Source organism: Mus caroli, chromosome 6 (assembly GCF_900094665.2).
Source record: "Mus caroli chromosome 6, CAROLI_EIJ_v1.1, whole genome shotgun sequence".
In the NCBI taxonomy this organism is placed as follows: domain Eukaryota; kingdom Metazoa; phylum Chordata; class Mammalia; order Rodentia; family Muridae; genus Mus; species Mus caroli.
Window position 1 is genome coordinate 73703473 of NC_034575.1, and position 21647 is coordinate 73725119.

The window sequence follows — 21647 nt, forward strand, 5'->3', positions numbered from 1 at the left end:
GCCATAATAATTGACGGTAACCTGGAACTGTAAGTCCAACAAACCCTTTCTCCCCCTCAGTCTGGCTTTTTTTTTTTCTGGATCATGATCACAGAAACAGAGTTGCAGCTGCAACAATAATAATCCAACTCCCTTTTGAATTTTCTCTTATCATATCAAAGAAAATGAGGTCAATCGATGTATGTCTGCTTACAGACTACTTCTTGAAGATTACATACACAAATTGTAGCTCAAAACACTGACCAAAGATTCGTTCTCATCTTCCACTGAACTTAGAGTCTATTCGGCTCTAAGAACTCTGAGTCCTGGTAAAGTTCAAGAGCTCAGGCTTCTCGGCAATGAAGACCTCTAGGTACCAAGCAGCCATTGTGGAGAACTTCACATGGGATGCTGAGCCTTGATGCACCCTTGAAACTTTAGCACTGTGTGGCCTCCTGCCCTTTTCACATCCACTGCTTGTGCTTTATAAAGGGAAAAAGGAAACATCTGACAATCATAAAAATATTCCAGCCCAGGTGCTATGGTGATGCAGTTGCTATGTTCCAGGAAAAAAAATACTTAGAATTATGTTTCAAGGTAAGAATAAACAAACCCTGAATCTTCTAACAATGCATAATTACACACCATTCCCACACTATTAAAATAAGTGGAGCAGCTGCATAAAAACAAAATAAAACTATCCCTGAACAATCACCTCGCTTCTACTTTATTCATAATCATCTGAACGTATATGGGCTACAAATAAAAATAAACACAAAAGACGATGCTAAACAATCTGTACATTTCCCAAATCAATTTATTAACATTCAGTCAGGACGATGTCGGAGAGTTTTGACAATGTGGCATACTCACTCTGACAGGTCAGAAGAAGTGATGTGAATGAAGCCCTGTTCTCTTGGGCACTAATTAGCATAAGGAATGTATTTGCATGTGTGTGCGTTTGTTTGGCTCTCCTCTAAACTGTTTTGACCTTTCTCCATGTACGGTACTAGAAAGACTATGTCAACTTAAAGTCACTACAATACTCATTTGGAAAAAATTGTATAAAATTACTTCCTGGAGATGACATTGGTTATTTGTAATGTCATCTTTTAGGGGTATTTATCATATGCCAACATTCAAATAATTTCTCACAATATTCTGTTGTTGAAGTCATTCAATAATATTATGAAACATAGAGCATTATCAAGGAAGCTCAAAAGGTGAATGAGCTGGAAGTCAGGCTAGTGAAACCACTTGCATTCAGTCCTGATTGGGCAAGGAAAAGAAACAGCAAAAGAAGGCCTGAAGGGGCCATACAGGGAACACTTCAAACTAACCTGCCAAAGCTGCTTCAAGAGCATTGGTGACTCATGTAGAGAAGATATGAATAGAGATATGTTAAAAAATAACTTGCAGGGACAAGAGAAACAGATATGTGAAAGGAGTAAGCCATAGGAAAATTAGGAAGGTTATCCCAGGAACCAAGCCACAATCTCTGCTCAGGCAGAATTTGCTTACAGACATGAGGAAAGTAAAACATCACAGAAAGCTGCAAAGAGTAGATTATCCCTATATACACTGAAACTATACCAGAAAAATAGACTTAAAAAAGACAGAAATAGTATCCTTGAATAAAGGTAAGATAGCATTTCAAATCAAATAAAAGATTTTATAGACAAAATGTAAAATGCAAAAGAATGCAAATTGTAAGAGGCAATTGGAAACTAGGCATCATGACTTCTACCTGTGATCCCAGTACTTGTGATGTCCAGGCAGGACAATTCCCAGGAACTTGAGAAGCCAGATCATGAATCCCAGGCCTGTCAGAACTACAGAATAAGAGCTCCTCTAAAAATTGAAAAAGTAACCCAGTGGTTTCAATGCACTTGTTGCACTCTCATTGAATGGAGTTCAGTTCCCAGCATCTCCACTGGGTGAGCGCCAGGCTTCTGTACTCCAGGTCTCTGACATGAAGGAGACCAGGCAGTGAACTATTCAAACTAACATACCATAGCTTCTGGCAGAGCAAAGCTTCACATAGAAAAGGGAAAAGTGGGTGTAAATTTAAAAAAACAAAGAAAACAAACAGCAACAGAAACTTGACAGGAACAAGAAAGACAATAGAAGGAGAAAGTCCAAATAGGAGATTGATCTTCCTGGGCACACACACACACTAAATCTTTAAAAAGAGACATTATAAAATTTCAAGACACAATTGCAAATAATTAAAAAAAAAAAAAGGAATGAACACCCTAGCAAGTGCCTTACAAGGAGAAGAGAAGGAAAAAGGTCAAAAGAAGATTGACAAGGGCTTAAAGGGATGTGAGAAAAGATGACGAATCAAAATTGGAAAAGAAATTCAATACATGGCTTCCAGGCATCCCTGAAGAAAGGAAGTCAAAGCCGTTTTAACTACTTATACCAGGACTCATAAAAGAGAATTCCAAGCAGACAGGGAAAAAGTGTTCATGTACTGAGACTTACCATCCCCCACCCCCAAAGAAAAGGTCAAAAATAACAAAATATAGCCTGGTATGGAAATGTATATCTATCCTCTTATTCCCCTGGGGAAACTGAGTCATAAGTTTAAGTCCTGAGGGGGAAAAAAGAAAAATGTGAAAGAGTGAAAAAAAAATAGTCGGTAGGGTAGGGGAGAGAATGGAAACTCGGAGACTCAAATATGAGTAGAAAATGGAAAAATGTATACATTTGTAAAGAAATATCTACACAGTGAGCTCTTTTTGTAAGGGACAAGTCTAGAATCTATGAGCCAAAGCATAAATGGCTCTCACACGTCTCTTCTTTCCTGTGCCACATCACACATGACCAGTCATTTCTAGCACACATTATGCTGAGCTCAATTCTGCTTCCTAATCTTTCTTAGCACAGTGCTCTAGGCACCTAGTACTCAACAACCCTGCTATTTCCTACTGGATAAAAGCTTTCTCCTTTTTGCTAGACATCCTTGAAATGGGAGCTTTCTTTAGGTATAATTATCTATGTCTCTAAGAAATCTACAACCACCTTGAATTTTAGACATAAAGTGAACACTGAGTCTAGGCTAGGCTGATGAAATGGTACTTTATTAAAAGAGCTGGCAACTTAGCATCTGTCCCATTATGGACATGTTTAGAACAATCCTACTAAGAATTGGAGTATTAACTTTTTAAAATATTACAATGTAAGGCATAGCCAACAAGGTCAAAGTTGGGTGTATAAGAGTATGATTCAAATAAGGCTCAAAATTCTGAAGGCTTAATATTTTTCCTTGAATGTAGTTGCCCCAGGCTTTTCATGATTACTGACATATTTTACCACAGTTCCTTAAGCTTTGTGCTATAATTAATATTAAAAATGAAAGATCAAAGCAACGAAGTGACTGGGCCAACAGCCATCCAGCCTAGAGGGCTTGACAAAAATTGAGCCTCATTAAGTCAAGCAAATTTTAGCCAGTGTGAAGGTCAGTTCTGATAATTAGTCAATGCCGTAATCCACCCAAAGCTACTTTAATAAGTCAAGGTGCCTCAAGTGCACATGCTCCCGTAATGCTAAAGGTACTGGTCCAGCCTGGTATGGCACTGGTGAACAGAGGGTATCTATGAACCCAAAGGAAAAGCACTAAGAAGATAATCACCATGTTTGCTCAATTTGTATTCTTTTAAAGAGAAATATGAGATTCATTGGTCATTATCTTGATGATCCCACAAAGCAAACTCATTTTAACTAGGACACATGTGCATCTTGATGGGACTAAGAACCTAAAAAAAAAATAAAAAATGAATATCCCATCAGGCTTTGTGTTTATCCTCCTCCTACACCAATTCCCCATGAATTCCAGTCTCTGCCAGTTCAGTTAAAATACAACCATTCATTATTGGAGAACCTATGTGCAAATGCCTTGAGTGAGTTTCACCAGATCCAGTCTTTGCCCTCTAGGACAACAGAAACAGTCCAACAGTCAGAATAAAAGTCAGGAAACCTGTCTCTCTAATGGAATAAAAAGCACTGAGAGAAACTCTGGTAAATGAAGCACATTTTTTTAAAAATTACCATGACCTTTTAACAACTATTCTATATAAATCTACATCATAGTGCCAAGCCTCCAAGACACTGATTTGGCCATGTGGTCTAGATCCAAGAAGAACTTACACGATGTTCCTTTCTGGCTTGTAGGTCTTGCTCTCTGCAGTTCCTTGAGAAGGAAACACTCAAGTTATCCTTTCTTGATGGTTTGGCAAGTTGACTACAGGTGAAATCAACTACAAGATAAGCTGCTGTAAACACCTGTAAGCATTTATCTTGATTACATTAATTTATGTGGGAAGACCCAACATAATTCTCAGAGGGACCCTTGCCTGGGTAGAGTGCAGTGGGCTGTATCTTGTGGAGAAAACAATGTGAGCAGCAGCAGCACCATGCATTCCCCATTCTCTGTTTACTTATGGTTGGTTGTGAGGTCACCCGCTGCTTCCAGCTCCTGCTGCCTTGACTTGCCTGTCTTGGCAGATGGTGTACCTTTGAACTGTGAGTTGAAATAAACCCTTTCTCCCTTAACATGCTTTGTCAGAGTATTTTATCACAGGAAGAGAAAAGAAAACTGAGGCACTTGATTATCATTTGAAGGAGAGGGGTGGCAAACATGTTAAACAGAACAGATTTGGCCATCTTAGATCAAGTCAGAGCCACCAAGAACCAAGGCCAGTCATAAGGGAAAGCAGACAGACTTTTGAGCAGAATCTTCTATTGTCTATACTCCTTGGGTGCTATTCCAATACACTGCCATGACAATACAAGATTGATTATGCATGTATTTTTTGAGAATAACTTCCAGAGGCCATCAAGTCACCTTGTCAGGGAATGTGGAAGAGAAGTATTGGAAATAGTCTTTTGATCATTTATCTGACTAGTTTGTCATTTCAATGCAGTTTTATTTCAGAAAGCAGGCCCTGTTCCATTCTATAGTCATGAGTCTTATTTAAAAATATCAAGGCTATAATTTCTTATTTGTATAGGTGAAAAAATCATCTTTAGTTAAAAAGTTGTTTCAATGAGAACTGTTCCAGGAGGACAGGAGCAGGTGTTTAGTTCCATCTGTTGATTTCATTTTCTGCCCCAGCACACACGGGGCTGAGTCAAAGTCCTCTTTTTCCTATATGATGGGCAAGGGTAATTGCTTTCATGAGAAGAGACAATAAAAGGTTGCCTTGGGGTTCATGGGAGCGATTATTGAGGATCTCCAGATGGCCTCAGTCCAGCAGGTGCAGCAGCTTGACTTGGTGGCCGAAAAATATTGGCAGAAAACTGAGCCCACAACAGCTACGTTCAGGATAAGGGACTCAACAAAAGGTTGTGGGAATAGAGGGTGTATTCAGAAAGTACGGACTGTTATGTAGCACATAAAAAGAGTTAGTGAAGACAGGGCAGGAAGAAACAGACTGGATGTTTATATTTTACACTAACAATCTTAATCTAGAGCTTCTTATTTTGTGTCACTATTCTCAAGAGTTAGAAAACTTATTTTCACTCAAAGAGCAGACTGTGGGGCTGAAGAGATGACTCAGAATGTGAGAGCATTTGCTGTCCAAGCTTGACAATCTTCACATGACTTGGCAGCATCCACATAGAAAGCTGGGCATAGTCGCATGCTTTCATAGTTATATGGTTGCATGTACTTGTACCCAGCATTGGGAGATAGAAACAGACACACCCAAGGAGCTCAGTCCGTCTGACATAGTGAGATTTCAGCTCCGTTAGAGACCCTGTCTCAAGGTAATGAGATTGAGAGTGATAGAAGACACCAGAGGTCCTGCTTAGACCCTACATATATTTAGATGTATTCACATGGACTCACACACATACACACACACACACACACACACACACACACACACAGGGGGAGAGAGAGAGAAAGAGAGAGAGAGAGCTGGTCACCATTTTCTCCATTTCAGAGGTGATAAAATTGAAGCAGAAGAATTAAGTGGCTAACACATATTCATATAGCTCTTAATGAGTGGAACTAAAGAAAACCTAGGAACAAAGGTCTTCTACAGAGAAAAGTGAAGTACAGAGATGATTCTCAAAAATCACATGACACTTTCTGACTTCTTGAGACTTTAAGACTTTGGAAAAAACTTGACTCATAACCTGGATGATAGATAGATAGATAGATAGATGATAGATAGATAGATAGATAGATAGATAGATAGATAGATAGATGACTAAGAGATATACACACAGAGACAGAGATAGAGGCATACAGAAATAGACAGCTTACACAGCTGGCTCTCTGTAACCAGAGAGTCTATATATATCATAACAATGTTCTGCTCAAAAGAAATTAATTGACCATTTGGAAGGATAAATAGTAAGTAAAAGGACACATGAGACTTAAAAGAGGAAGTGTCTGGGGATGGGGAGTTACAAGGGAGGAATAAGAGAAGTAAGATGTGGAGTAGACAAAAAGGAAGAACCACAGACACACATTTTGTTTAAAAGAAATCTCAAAAAGTATCTAATACATTTTATAATGATTTTTAAAAACAATTAAATATAATTTTTTTCTTGGAAACATTTAAAAATTCCTCTGTACTGCTAAGGTACAGGATACATTTATCATTATTCCCTAAACAGTTCAGCATCACTATTATTTATATAAAATTTATATTGTATTAGGTATTGAAAGTAACCTGAAGGTGATACCCTGGATGTTCTCACACCAAAAACTATTTAACACTTGCTTCACCCAGAATAAGGAATATGCTTTCAAATGCCCAATAAAAAAATAAGGACAAGCTAGGATTGTCTCAGAAAGCTGATTCATTAAAGAAGAATATATGTAAGTTATCTGCAAATATAATGCCAGTTTATAGAAGAGGAGAGAGCATCTACAGATTTTAGTATCCAAGGGGGCCCTGGCATCATGGACACATAAAGATAACATATTTACTATTTTTCAATTGTGGATCACTGATTGGTAAATTCTTTTAAACTAGAAAGTTGTAACAAGGTTCGGAAAGTGGTTTCTCTGGCTTCTGATTGGGCTGAAGCCAAAGAAGAAGAGATTCCTCCCAGAAATGAGTGAGCATCCATGTTTCATGGTTTGATGTGACAATTATAACATATAGGGAAATCTTCAAGCCTTTGGTGGAACAAGTGAGCCCACATCTGCCTCACTCTAGACTAGATTTTTTGAAAGGAAAACATGTCCAATAGCATGCAGACAATACAGCTGTTTTATTTTTGTCTTTTGGAACCGGGTCTCAATATTGTGGTCCTTACTAATCTGGAACTCCCTGTGTATAACACACTGGGCTCAAACTCACAGAAATCTGCTTGCCTATGCTTCCCAAGTGTGAGGATTAAAGATGTATACCATCACACTCAGCCTAATGCTCTAACTTTGATTTTCACTCTCATACCTACTAGGATCAAACTACATTCATGCTGATAAACTGGATGCTCTGTCCATAAACACAAGAATATCCATAGCTGAGATCCAGTTGTCTCAGCAAGTGGGACCAGGGATATCTTAATCTTGATGTCATCCAGTAAGTGTAAGGACACATCACTACTGCCTTTATTAGCTCATGGGCCCTGTAACTTGTGTCCCTGATAAACGGTGTCACATTTTTGACCCCATCCACTAAACAGGCAATATAATTCCTCTGTAAGCTGTCTACTAAAACGGTTCAAATGCCCTTAGCTACAAGCTGAAAGGCACAGTTAACACTTTTTACATAAGCTGGAAGACCAAAATTTAGCTATCAATCAAACAGGGCAGAAAGGAATGACTTGACAAAATCATTCATTAAGTGTGACAGCAGTCAAGAATACAAAGCTTTCTTCCAACTGTTTAAGCACAAGGAAATATTAACTGCATAAGACAAGACATTTAAAGGTATCACCCAGCACTTCCTGTCTATTTTACCCAATTAAGCCTATATCAATGTAAATAATCACCGTTTCCTCTGTAAATCCAAGAGAACACAGTTAACAGATCAGACCTGTGTAAACTGTGTTTCCCTATTTCATGGGAGAGGAGTACCAGGGAAGGATAAATATACACTGTAACTCATAAGCTGGAGAAGAAAAGCTAAATTGTTTCAAAAATGACCCAATGATGTCTGCCTTTGTTGTGGGACATGATAGTTGTCAGGTGTAGATAGAGTTACACTCCAGTATATTTTTATAAAAGTGTGGGGTACTTGGTTTTTTGTTGTTTTCATTTTGTTTTGTTTGTTTGCTTTGCTGTGCTTTTTGTTGTTTTTGTCTTGTTCAGAGTTCAAATTGCTGATGCTTTTTGATGACTATGAAACCGCTCCTGTACTAGAAAAGGAGAACACAGGCTTCCCCCTCCCCCCCCCAGCCAACCAGATTAGCATATGCTTAAGCTTGCTTGAGACTCTGGTAACTGTGTATTCTAAGTTACCTGGAGAACAAAGCCCCTGCATGTCTTCTCATGAGGATGCCTGTGACCCAAGGGGTCAGAAGAGGGTCTATTTGAGAGATGCAGGAAGTCAGCTCAGTTCAGCAGGAATCAAGAGCCAGTGTCGGTTCAAAGTTTGAGTGGATTGTTTCAGGCATATTTAAGCACCACACAATTTGGAGAAATGTTTTCTGTGATATTGAACTCAGCCCAATGTGCACAACAAAGCTCCAGGCATTTGAAATTGCCTTGAAACTCTTACAAAGTAAAAGTGACACCTTCCATAAGGATAGATTCTATAGATTAGCTAAGGAAACAGGCTGAAAAGAAATAATTTTATGATAAGGGTCTGGGACAAGATCAGGTATAGCCTTTGTACAGAGAGTATAAAGGTCACCAGGATGTTAAACAACTTTAATTCCAGCTGTGTGGGCTGAAAAGAGGTTCTACACCTCTCGCATTGAAGAAACAATTCTGTGCATTTAACATTCCTGGATTAACTAGTGCTTATCTATGGGAACAAGGACTTACATGCCACATGTCTTTAATACGTAGCTGTCCTTTCCTAGAATATTGGAAAAGTCTCTATTTACCTTCAACTTCATGGTGACAAAACTCTGGTCTGATCTCAAAGAGGAAAATATGGTTCCATAAAGGAGGGAAATCAAGAAAATGTTTAAAATTTTTATTAAGAAGATTTAAGAGTTTTTCTGAAGAAACAAACAGAGGAAGAGATGTGCTAATGTGCTTATGGTAAAGAGGCAGGAATCCTATGAGAAGAAATGGAGCTAGAAAAATGACTCACTGGTTAAGAGAGCCCAATGCTCTTACACAGGACCCAGGTCCAATGCCCAGCACCAACATGAGTAAGGCTTACAATCATATGTATCTTCAGTAACAGAGGATCTGATACCATATTCCAAGCTCCAGAGGCACCAGTATATAAATGATACATATAAGCTTATACAGGTGCACATACAAATAATTTTTTGTTGCTTTTAAAGAGAAGTAGAAAGCTCTAATAGAGGAAACTGGCTTCATTTCTCTCATCCCTCTAATCTCACAGGAACTAGTAGCCACTCATGTAGGCCTTCTACCTGAAAAGTTAAATAGTACACACCTGAAACTCCTGGTTCACCAACAAGCATGTTTGACTAAGATGAGGATGATGATGATGATGATGATGATGACGACGATGATGAAAACATGACATTGTTTTCCCATAGCTGAAAACTGGACTGTCTCCTCCTATGACTAGGAATCTGCAGTGATGAACTGAAACCTACTGGCTTCATAAATAATGCTGTGTAGAGTGAAGCATGGGCTCTTCCTGTTAAGTTAGCTGTAAATCAGCTTATAGAGTGCTGAAATATAAAATCTTTTTTTACCATTTCCTTCCTGTCCCATTGCTCAAGACTATCCTTTTGAAGAATTCCTGTCAGATATCTGCATGGTTCTGTCAGACCTGACATTCTTTAGACTGACTGATTTCTAAGTTAGAGGAGAATATTTGGCCTTTCCACAGCAGGGGGGTTTTAGGTGGTGTCAGGAGTATAACATATATTTCTACCAAATTCTTAGTTTGAATCCCCTAGCCAAGCCCTAACAGAATACTTATAATTCTGTTTATAAGTTCTCCCATCTTTAACTGCTTGCTTACTATCACAATAACCCTATGAATGTTTAGTTTTTCTACCTGTAGCAATCTTTCCTAAAAAGTAGTTCATTGACCTTTCTTATACTGTCATGGTAGAGAGACGATAAAGCCTATTGGGCAAGGATCGATGGGGCTGTCTGTGCAGTTTAAATAAGCAATGGGGAGATCCTGTGTTTGAATATACCTATAACCATAACCAGGAAAGTATGATTTTAACATACAACTCATATGTTAATAGAACAACAAGTTCAAGTTCACAAATCCTAACTGGACTGAGGACAGCCTCTGTTGTACAGGACTACACTGTAAGCCAGGCTGCCATGAAACTCTTTAGTTCAGCTGCTCCTATTTGCAAAAGACCATCAGAGTTGGGCTTATGGACTGTTGATATCACAAAGAACGATGGTTAGAGCAGAACATCCCCTATTCACCTGAGTATTCAGTCACCCCTCTGAACAAACTATATACAACTCTGCCCTAATAGTGCATGGCCATAGAGAGAGGCTAGACTATATAGTCTTGGAATACATGGGGAGGGGAGTCCAACAGCACAGGCATGAAGAAGTCATCATCCATACCACATACAGTATGACTTTTCAGTATCACATGCAGTTGGCTTTCCAGTACAACTGCATTAGGTCCACCCGTGCTCCTGACAGTATCACTCCTCAGGCTCTGTAGATTAAGCCCAGTAAAATTCTTGGTTTTCTCAGAGGGGAACTTTGGTGAGATCACACTTTGGTTCGTCATTAGGACATTGAGGGGTTGTTGCTTAGAACCTCCACTGGGAAAAATTTCTCAAAGCACTTTCCTTTCCATTCTTCACTCCTACAACTAGGGAACCACACACTACCAGCTTTATTTCTTAACATCTTTGCTCAGGACAGAAAGGGATCAAGAAATAATAACTTGCTATATATCATTCTGAGTATTCAACAACTGCCTTTGGTTAATGGGCATTCGCTGCTAAAATCAAGTGGGAAAGTCAAGAGTTACATAACAACGTTAACTTCACCCCAGCAAGATCCCTCAGGAATCTTGAGAAATGCTGTTCAAATAGTGATTTAATTCCCCTAAAATTGATAGACAGTTAAAAAGACAATTATTGAGAAGGTTGGTTTGAAAGCAGGCTGATTAAAGACTTTAAAAATAAGTGTGAAAAGGAGCTGAGGAAATCTAGATAGATAGATAGATAGATAGATAGATAGATAGATAGATAGATAGATAGATACATAGATACATAGATACATAGATAGATACATAGATACATAGATAGATGATTGATAGATATAGATATGATTTAGTCATAATAGTACTTGCTGTTCTTGCAAAGGACCTAGGTTCAGTTCCCATCATGCACATGGCCAACAACTGTTGATAATTCCAGTTACAAGAGAACCAACAGCTTCTCCTGGTCTTTGTGAGTATACACAGGTAGACATGGGGAAATCATAAAATAATAAATCTTCAAAAAAGTAACTATTTAGGTATGGTTGCACATTCCTATAATCTCACTTCTGGAAAAGCTGAGACAGAGGGATCACAGAAATTTCCACATAAGTCTGACCTACATAGCACTCTCAAGGACAAGCCAGGCTAAATAATGAGTCTCTATCTCAAACAAACAAGACAAAAGGGGCATTTGAAGAGTTTGAGACAAGATAGAGAAAGTAATTCTCTAAATCTATTACTCCCTTTTAACAGAGTCAACACTACACACCTGGCAAATATGTAGCAAGTACAGTTATCTGGATCCATAAATATATGCACTTTCTACTCCACATTCCAGCATGTGCCTCTGGGTCTTCAATAAATCCTCTTATAAATATAAGTACATCTTAGAAGAGCCCAGCCAAAGCCTTACTTCTCCAGATGAGTGGCATGTCAGGTCAACTGGGTGTAACTAGTCCAAAAAGGGTAGATGAATAAGGGGAGAAGGGTAATAAGCACCCAATTGATAGTGGTGATGTCACGGATATATGTACTTATGAAGCCTCTAGAAGCCTATACCACCCGCTCCTGATTTATTCCAATAGTGGGTAACACCAAGCACCTTAGAACTACTTTCTCCCTATGGAGTTCTGCTATTACATGCCGTGTTTTTCAGTTACTGTCTTTAACTATTGTACAGCATTGCGTTTTCTCAGGTCTTATCTTTTGTTTTTTAGAATGTAATGTAATTGCCACATGTCTCCCTACTCTTTTCCACCTCCAAATCTTCCCATACACCCCTCCTTTCTCTCCTTCAAATTCATTCTTGCCTTCCTTTATCACTAATTGTTATTACAAGCACACAGAAATATAGGTATATATATATATATATATATATATATATGTATGTATATACATATATATACATGCTTGTTAATGACATTACACTCATACCTGGGGATTTATGATGGTGAGACTTTGCAGGTAGGAGACTGACCCAACAATAAACTCCCTGATCCTCTGACTCTTACAGTCTTTCTGCCTCTTCTTCCACAATGTTCTCTGAGCCTTAGGTGTGGGAGTGTTTTGTAGGTGTATCTTTTGGGACTGTGTTCCACCCTCTGCATTTGGATTAGGTGTGGTTTTCTGTAGTACTCTTCATCTATTGCAAGAAATCTCTTTGATGATGGGTTTGGACTACACTTATCTGTGGGTATAATGACAAAGATTGATGAATTGTTATTTAGAAGTGTTTCTCCACAAAGGGTCAAAGGACCCTTTCACAGGAGTCACATATCAGTTATCCTGCATATCAGATATTTACACTATAATTCATAACGGTAACAAAATTACAGTTAAGATGTACCAATGAAAAAACTTTATGGTTTTGGGCCACCACAATATAACTGTATTAAAGGGTGCCATCATTAGGAAGGTTCAACACCACTATTGTTAGGATTAGAATTATACTGGTTTAGTAAGTGTCTGATTGGAGATTCTCCTTCAATCATCATGACTTCAATAGCACTGAGTAGTTAGCTAGGTTTCCAATATCAAGTATGATTTCCCTCTTGTGGAGTATGTCTTATGTCCAATTAAAGAGCTATTGGTTGTCATAAAGTACTGCATAAAACTACTGTATCCATAGGTTTATTGTGCCCTTCTGGTCACTGATATAGTTAATAGACATTATAGCTAGTTGATTACTATATTTCCTTGGTAGCTTGCATGGGACCTTCTAATATTTTGAAAGCTAGTTTTTAGGGGGGTATTTAGGTCAATATTTAGGTCTTAAGGAATATTTAAGTCAGTACTACACCATTATATTCCTAACAGCTTCTAAAATTTCTCCTAGAAAGCCTACATTTCTGAGCAATCCCTAATTATTGTACCACATTCCTGTTGTAAAACTCCTACAAAACGATTTGTGCTATTGCTATTTAAAGAGAAGAGGAAAGATGGAGTCAGATTCACAGTGCTTTAGTTTGAGGAAAACTAAACGCTCTTATTCTGATACCTGTTTTATCTCAAGCTGTGTTCACTTCTAGAGTAGTGAGGGGAAGACTCATTTTGTAGAGAGATTTGGCTTTGCTGGGTCACTGTCTCTCCATCACAGATACTGAATCAACCATGCAGCTATAGAAGAAATGAATTGATACAAATTTCTCATAAAAGAGAGATGGAAGGATTTGAGGTGGCAGCAATAGTTTTCCACCACCTGTTCTATTTTCATTGGTCTATTTTAGTCTTCTGTTCCTCTGGTTCTGTCCATCCGTTGCTACTGCAATACTCATGATATTTCAAGCTCCATTGACTCTACAGTCACTGAAAACTGATAATCTATTTTACCTAGGATAGTAACAAGGAGATTAAAACCAGACTCCTAGTGGCCCTCCATGGTCTATTGTAACCAGCCTCCTTTGACCCAGTTGGCTTTTGTTCTTTCTCTGGATCTCATTTCACGAATACACCCATTATTCCCATTGTCTTTATGAAACTCCTTTTTTTGGATGAGAAGCATTGAGGCAGGAAAAGAAAACTAAAATGTAAAAGATTGAGACTCAAAGTTGTTAGCTTTTCCCCTCAACTTTGTAAATTAGGAAGGTATCTGGTAAGGTTTTGTGGCATATTTAATCTATGTGTCCTGACCTGCAATGGGTTCTGAATCTTGATATTACACTTAAGTTGAACAATTGGTGTGGGTGTTTTTACAGACTGTGCAAGTGCTCAGCAAATACACTCAAGGAGCAGCCATAACCAAATTCTAAAGCAATCTGTGATTACCTGAAGTTAGTAAATCACAACTTATCTATTCCCTTTAAGCTTGTCATTTGGCCACCCACAGATACAGCTTAAGGGCACACTCAACTAAGTCTAAAGATTTCAAGGGAGGGTCCAGAGGTATGGCTCAGCGTTAGGAATGCTTCATTAGTTCTGACATCCCGGCTCATGGAACTTGGAGCTCTCCCAAGTTTTTCTGGTCTCCCACGACTTTTACCTTGCTTTGCCCTTTACTCCTTTGAAAAACTGGGGTTTAAACTGCAGCTATTTAAGGCAGCCTGATCCTCTTTAAAATTGAAGGAATCAAACATATAGAAAGTTCTACCCCCAGCAATTAAATGGGATTATTGTGCTAATATAAAACATAGAAACTCATGTAAAACATAGAAACTATGGAAAAAGAAAGAAAAGAAGATGGTGCTGTGACTGGTTAATGATTCAAACTCTGACAAGCCCTGATCTGATAAAAGAACCTTCTCTTATCTCCAAATTGTTCAGAACAAATAGTTCTCCTCTGATTTGGGAACACTTGGCACAATATGGTCAACTATTTCTCACCAAACCCTCTAGGCAAGTTGGCTCATCTCTTTTATTTAATCAGCTATCCCCCAGCTAAAGTGAAAATGTTTCACATCCCCCCCCCCCACATAAGACTAACAAAATAAAATCAAAATCGCATAGATAGTTCAACTTCATGTCTGAGACTGGACACACATATGCATGACTTAAGGAAGAGAAAAAATAGTGATTATATTAACCAGGAAGCTTATTATAATGATTATTGTAGAAAAAGTCAGGACTCATTAATAATTGATATTTACCTTATGCTATTCCCATAAAGGGAGTTTTAATAAACGCTATACACTAAGATGAAAGTGTACTAATTTTAAAGACTACAGTCATTAAAAAGGACAAGTCTCACAATCCACTTGGGTACTCTAACTTATAAGCCTCATCTTGGTACAAACTTTAATCTAACTATTGGAAATCAAACACTTTGCTTTGTTTTTAAAAAACAAAACAAAAAAATGAACACAAACTTTTTGATAGTAATAGGTCTCTGAAGAATTATCAAGATGGTCAATCTTGATTGTCAATAGACAATCAAGAGAAGAAAAAGTCTCAACAAATGTCACAAGGTATCAAGGGACACTTGGACTTCTCTGTCCCTCACACATCACCAAGCACAAATAGGCATCATGGAGTAGCAGGTGAAGAGAGCTGGTCAGCTTCAGTGTCTCAGTGACTTCTTAGGTTGTAAGTCTAAATTCTACTAGGACTTGGTAATCTGAAAATCAAAAGAAATCACTGAAAGCTATTGCTAATCTTAGAATACATGGCACAGTTTTGTCAATGAATTCCTACTAAACCCCCTAAGTAAATCTGCTCTTGCTCTGAGGGTTTTTTGATTTTGGTTTTGGATTTGGTTTGGTTTGGTTGAGTTTGGGTTTGGGTTTGGGTTCGGTGTTTTGGTTTTCGTTTTGGTTTCTTTTTTTTATTTTTTTGGTTTTGGTTTTGTTTATGAGAGTTGGAATTGGGTATGAGTTTTGGTGTGTGTGTGTGTGTGTGTGTGCCTGTGTGCCTGTGTGTGTCTGTGTGTCTGTGTGTGTGTGTGTGTCTGTGTTAGTTTATGCGTGCACAGCTCTAAATTTGTTTGAATTGCTTTTTGATCAGACTCAGACCCTTTTTGTCTAGCCCAGGCTAACTTCAAACTCTCAGTTCTCCTGCTTTTATGCCCAATGCTGGTATTAAAGGCAGAAAACCCTCATACTAATCTGAATGAAGCTGTTATTGGATCTTAAACTTTGGAAAGGCATTCATCTTGTAGCATGAACTCAATACCAATGTTTAGTATGTATGATATCATTGATTCTATTTCATTTTTTTTTCTTAAAATAAAACTGAAACTATCTGGTAATGGTACCAGCAGCTGAGAGAAAAGAACAGAACTCATCTTGGAAGAGGTAAAAAGGGAGGTAGAGTGCTTACAAGACATCTATTAGTAACCTTGGGAAGACATCAAGGCCTCTTCGTCCTCAAGGAGTGCCTGTTTACAATCAGTATTTTTCTTTCAAAGACAGCCAAGGAGTAAGCCTAAGTTAGGTAACAGTGTGGCCTCATCTCTCCTTGTTTCCCAATTCCTACTCTGTCTTTGGTTTGTGAAAAAACACCTAAACCCTTTCTTTAGAAGCGTATAACCACATGATCATCATGCAGCTTTTAAAGTAGGGTCAGCTCTGGCTTGGTGGTGCATGATTGTGATGCTAGTGCTTGAGAGGAGACTACATGGAGAGCAGATCAAGATCATCTCTGTTGAAGGCTACATGAAATACTGTCTCATTTCTTTTTTAGTATCTAAATAAGTGAACCTGGCATGGGAAGGCTGAAGCAGAAGGATTGTTGCGACCTTCAGCTATATAGCAAATTCAACTGCAGCCTGGCCTACAGATCGAGACCTGGCCTCTTTTTTTTTAAAAAAAGGAAACATAAAATAAACAAGGAAAAGAGATGTGGACTCACTCAACAAGATGCAAATATGAACTTTCCCCCTCTTATTGAGGGATATTTCTTATCCGGTTGATTTAATTTCTTGGCATTTTTTATTTTTCTGTCTATGAAGGAAGTTTTCCATGCTCCAGCATGACAGAAAAAAAAATGCCTGTTCTGGGTATAGTTTCCTGAAATGGGGTACCATATGTGCATCAGTAAACATTATGTGTAGAGTAAATTAAACCAAGCCTTATAATCAGGCAGTGAGGAAATTACTGTAGACCTGGAAGTGTAAATCAGCAGTATTAGAACTCTCCTTTTTCTCTGAAGCACTTTAGAGTGCCATAAATGCCCGGTGTCACCAGGATAAACACAAAGAAGAGGTGCATTTGGAGCAAGACAACCTAAAGTAATGCCACAATTCAAATAGGTCTTTGAGTGTGGACTTCAAGGTGTCATCTCATAAAATTTAAAGGCCAACCCTTTTGCCACTGAGGTGAGAGAGTAAAGTAAACCATCTGACACTGAGACGTGGGAGGAACTTTCTCCTACAGCAGGTGCTGGGAGCGATCAGTCAGACTGTTTCTTTCTAATCTAGGCCAATGGGGTAGAGGTCTTGTAAAACAGAAAGAAGTCTATATATCTACCTGTAGTTCATCACACAGATAATCCTTGCAGATGAGAGCACCAGCTAGATGTCTGTTTTGATATTTCATCTCTGACCTCAGTTCCTGACACAGAAACCCTAAGGCTTCTGTAATTTCCAGCTTGGTGACATCTAACCAATAGTTCTTTTTTTTTTTTTTTTTGGTTTTTCGAGACAGGGTTTCTCTGTATAGCCCTGGCTGTCCTGGAACTCACTTTGTAGACCAGGCTGGCCTCGAAATCAGAAATCCGCCTGCCTCTGCCTCCGGAGTGCTGGGATTAAAGGCGTGTGCCACCACGCCCAGCTTAACCAATGGTTCTTAAGCCCTTAGATATTCCTGGGAGAGAGGCACATCCTTCATTCCAATGACAAGTCATTTTTTGGGTGCTCAGGTGACCTCAGTAAAAGAGTGGTTGCTGGGGCAAATAGTCAGGTGACTACAGGGTTAGAAGCTGTAGCTGTTCTCTGACACCCAACTTCTGTGGAAATGGGAGAGGCCTAAGGATGAATTGATTACCCATGGCTAGTGATCTAATCAATTGTGCCTTTGAATCAAAGTCACCACAAGAACTTGAAAGGACAGCATTGAAAATGTCAGTCAGAAAGTTTCCAGCTTCTCATCCTGTTGGTTCTGGTACAGCAGGAGATAGCACAGTCTTCTTGTGGACCTCCCAAGAGATATCTGCCCATGTGTCTTTTCATCTGTATCCCTGTAAAGTTCTTTATAATAAACTCCTTCGTGCAAGTTAAGAGTGCTCCTGAGAGCTAAGAGTCACTCTGACATATTAATCACAACTTATTTGGATGGTTGGGAAGGCAGAACCATTGGTGGCCACCTATTACTTACAAGTAGCATGTAGAGTGAGCTGTGGTGTAGCCTTGTGGGACTGAAGCTCTCCTTGGGTAGATAATTTCAGAATGTAATTGAAGTATTCAAGCTAATATTAGCGAACTTGTCAGTTGTATAGAAAAAAAATTCCTTCATTGGTGACTGAAGGTAAATATTCTGTTGTGAATATGTAACAGTAGGAAAAAAACTACAGATTTTTTTCTAGCTCTTACATGTCTCAAACAAGAATTCTTTTTCCTAAAAACAGGTATTTCCTCTGTGACTGGCAACATCCAATAGAAGACAGTAGGTGTGATAAATGTCCAAAGTCCTGACATATCCTCAGCTATGTCAACCAAGAGGCTATGGTAAAGTCAGAAAATTACTGTCAGATACAAAGGCAGTAGAATTCAAGCCTGAGGGCACCATAGGCTGGTGAGACAACTTTCCAAGTAAAGCTATCTGCTGTCAAGTCTGACTACCAAAGTTCAGTCATCAAGATGCGCATGTGAGAAGGAGGGAACCAACTCCTGAAAGCTGCCTTCTGACCTCCACAACCCTTTGATATATGTGTGTCTATTCTCTCTCTGTCTCTCTGTCTCTGTCTCTCTGTCTCTCTCAGTATGTGTCTCTATCTCCCTCTTACTCTTTGTCATTATTTCTGACTCTCTCTCTCTCTCTCTCTCTCTCTCTCTCTCTCTCTCTCTCTCACACACACACACACACACATACTGAATAAATAAATGAATAAATAGATAAACAGAAAAATAAATAAGTGATTTTTAAAAAGCACTGAGAAGAGCTGAAGTTACTGGGAATGCTTGGTGAAACACACGTTTACATTTTCTGTTTAGTTGTTTTAGTACTGGTCTCATTGCACAGTCTAAACTGTCCTCAAATTCAACAATCCCCATCACATTCAGTTTTCTTGATACTAGGATTATACTATGTATGACTTCAGCACAGATATGATGAAATTAAAATTCCCCACAATGGAATCCACTATTTGCAGTTTAGCTGAATTTGTAAAGTAAGTCAGGGGGCAGATAACTTCTACATGAAGTACTTGTTATAGAATAAATGGACAAATTAGGAATTATAGCAGCATTCTTATCTAAAACAAGAACAATTGATGCAGGTTGGACCAAATGAAGATACCTTCTACATTGTGTTTTGGACTCAAACACTGCTCTGATTTCTTCCCTTTCCCATTTCATCTCAACTACAAGAATTAACAGAACAGAACAACTCAGCAGTCAAAACTCACACCTCATAAAGTTTTCCTATTAAAGTATATGCCACCCAGTCTTTTCTCAGCAAAGCATGCTATTAGAGTAATAGCCATAGGTCAAGATGCTGGGCTTTTCCTTAGATCAAGACTTGCTAGTATGAGAGGAGCTAAGCTGGTGTCCCCTCTAGATCTGAGACACCTTCTGTAGGATCACAGAAATAAACTAAACCATCTCATGATGTGGACAACAGTTGCCCAGGATGTAACTACACAGCATCTAGAATAATACTGATTGCTGATTCAATCACATACCATGGACTTGGGGAAAAGATATGTGTGGTAGCTTACTATGGTGATGATGCATGTCTACAATCTAGCACTCCTCAGCCTGAGGCAGGAGGATTTCCAGTTCAAAATTGGTCTGTGCTACATAGTAAGCTCTTATCTCAAAAACAACAAAGAAAAAGGAAAGTATCGGCTGTACTAACATTTAAGAATGTTCTTAATAATCTTCGTAATGAAAGAGTGGCTAGCATATCTAACTCTTAAGGAAGTCTTCTTGCCAAGAACCCTGTCTGTGTTCTTGAACTCATGTATTTATCCTGCTTTGTTCCTGGCCTTTTATTATTCTGGTTTCCACTGCTTATTTTTATATTTTGTACCTCTTTTATTGTACAATTATTTCTGAGCTCTGTGCTTCTACAGTAAGGTAAGAATCTGACCTAAGGACCAAATCTCTGGGGATTCTGGACTGTGCCAGTGTCTCAGTGCAAACTCACAAGTCTTAGTATTTAGAAGAAATCACGGCGCCAACATGTTTTGTTGCTGTTGCCTTAGACATAACATCATCTCCTTAAGAAGAGAAACACACTCAGATCCAGAAATAAGTCTCAAATATTTCCTGACAATGAATCTAAAAATAATTGGCCCCACCAAGGGAGATATGAGAAACAGAGCTGGATGCCTTAACATTCCTGTTTACTGTAAATGCTTTGGAATGTCTGTAATTCACGCATCAAGAAGCTAGACACCTAAACAGAACAGCACCTTTTCAACAGGCTGCAGTGAGCCATAGCGCTAAAACCCAGGGGGTGGGAGTAGACAAGAACCAGCTTCTGACATCCAACACAAGTTTCTTTTTTCCTGTCTACACTGGCTACATTTCATCACAAAGCCTCCTGTGGTGGAGATGCTGCTGAAACCCACAGGGTAACTGGGCTTACTAGCATACGTCCTGAAGCTGAGATACTTGGCAACAAAGCAGAAGGATCACAAGTTCAAGGACAGCCCTTGTAAGGCAGTAAAGTTCAAAGCCAATCTAGGTACATGCCTAAGACCTTGTCTTTAAATAAGAAATTGTAATAGTAAGTAATATTAATAGTAATTGTAATTGTAATGGAACTGGGGGGCTGAATTCACTCTCTAGTAAGGAAGAAAGAAAGAAAAGAGAGAGAGAGAGAGAGAAAGGAGGAAGGAGGGAGGTTGGGAGGGAGGTAGGTTAAGGAAAAAAAAGAAAAGAGAAACTTATCAAGCATCTCTCTCTCAGCCTCCCCTCTTCCTGTTCTCCTTCCCTTTTATCTCTGATGTACCCCTTAGAGCAAAATAGAATATGGGTAGCCCATTTACATGTGCTTTAGAGTCGTAGTGTGTGATAAAGGTTATAAGCAAGATGACAGCCAGACTGATTGAACTGAAAATAACACACGCACACACACACTCACCACAACAGCTATGCTAGGTAACTCTGTGTCTTCATCTGTAAATCAGACAGACACACACACAGTGGCCATATTTAAACCTCGCTGATCTAGTATAAAATTTATTTGTGGCCAATCCATGAAGTGAACCAGCACATTGTAAGGTTTGTACATTGGTCGGCTAAGTCAGTCTACATTCTATGGACAATGACTTTGCAAACTCTCTCTGATGATGGTCTACTGTTCACCTAAGGTCCTTTATTTGGAAGGGTTCCAACAGAGGCACCTAGAAAATTCTATCCTAATTGTAGGAAAAAAAGACAAATGGACTTTCAGTTACATGTGATGTGTTTTGGAGATCTTAATTTTTTTTGTTATATTGCCATCCTGTTTAGTAATTAGCTCAATATAAAGGTACTATTCATGAATCTGTGTTGCTGAAAATAGTTTCATTGTAATAGCAAAATTACCCTTATTA

General features: G+C 38.7%; 1 protein-coding gene across 4 annotated transcripts in view; it reads right to left on the bottom strand.

Moving 5' to 3' along the window:
* Nucleotides 1-21647, bottom strand: part of Ctnna2 (catenin alpha 2) — a 1082633-nt gene that overhangs the window by 229293 nt on the left and 831693 nt on the right. The gene's annotated exons all lie outside the window — the stretch shown is intronic.